We start from the raw sequence: 1,152 nt of genomic DNA, 5'->3' as shown, positions 1-1,152 counted from the left end.
TAAGTTCACAAGACAAAAATTAGTTATTTAATTTAAAAAAGTTTTTTAAACTAAACGATTTGTTTTTTTTTAAAAGAAATCGTTAGAATTCCAAAAGTTTTAATTACAATTTTATTTTACTTAACTGAGGTTAGTTTTTTTCCCCAATTGAATAATTGGGAAAACAAATTTACTCTGCGAACCAGACCCTAAACTTAAAGTCTGGGTTGAGTTTTTTTCCCCTTCATTAATGTCACTTTTATTACATTCATTATATATATCATGGTAATTCAGGGTGAGTTATTTTTAATTCTAAATGAATATCCTTGTTGGACTTTTATTCTAATATCTGTATGATTAAAATACTGAATCGGTAGATAAGAACAGTTTTTCCTCACCTGACTGTCTCCTCCCGCTCAGTAGTTCATCAGAGAAAGGTAGACACAGAGGCCTGTCAGTGTCTGTTGTATTTCATTACCTCTCTGCTTAAACCACGACTCCGAGCTGAAGCAGAAATGATACATTCAACGTTTTCTGTCATCTGACAAGTAGCAAGTCTACTCCACTTTATTCACCAAAAACGTTTTTTTTTTTTATTCACCAAAAACTGTTCTGTAATCTGGAACGTTCGCTACGTTTAGCTCCAGTTAGCCACCTTATCGCACTGCGCGAGAGGCAACTGCGTCATGCGTCACGGGCAAAAGGTCAAAGGTCACAAGGTGACCGGAGGGCTTATTAGGTTGTAATAAAAATAATTTTAGTACATGTTATGTGTCAGAAGAGGGCTTAGAAAATAATAATACAAAAAAATAAATAAATAAAATAAAAATAAAAATTAACCAAAAGGGCACTTTGGGGCAAGAAGCAAAAAGGGCAGGTGCTCAAGCACCCCCAGGCCCCCCCCCTCTGCACGTGCCTGCCAAGAAGGGTGGGTAATCTGAACTGCTGTTCGGCCCGTAAGCACAGACAACAGTCAGAACCCGTCCCCCCACCTGTAGGCGGAGGGAGGCTACCCTCTCGTTCATCGGGGTGAACCCCAACGTACAGGCGCCAAGATGGGTGGCAACAAGTATGCCCACTCCTGCCCAGCGCCTCTCACTGTGGGCAACTCCAGAGTGGAAGTACGTCCAGCCCCTCTCAAGGAGACTGGTTCCAGAACCAGAGCCATGCGTC

The sequence above is a fragment of the Poecilia reticulata genome, linkage group LG6, assembly GCF_000633615.1.
Source record: "Poecilia reticulata strain Guanapo linkage group LG6, Guppy_female_1.0+MT, whole genome shotgun sequence".
Taxonomy (NCBI): Eukaryota; Metazoa; Chordata; class Actinopteri; order Cyprinodontiformes; family Poeciliidae; genus Poecilia; species Poecilia reticulata.
The sequence above is the reverse complement of the archived record's forward strand: the minus strand, read 5'-3'. Positions refer to the sequence as shown.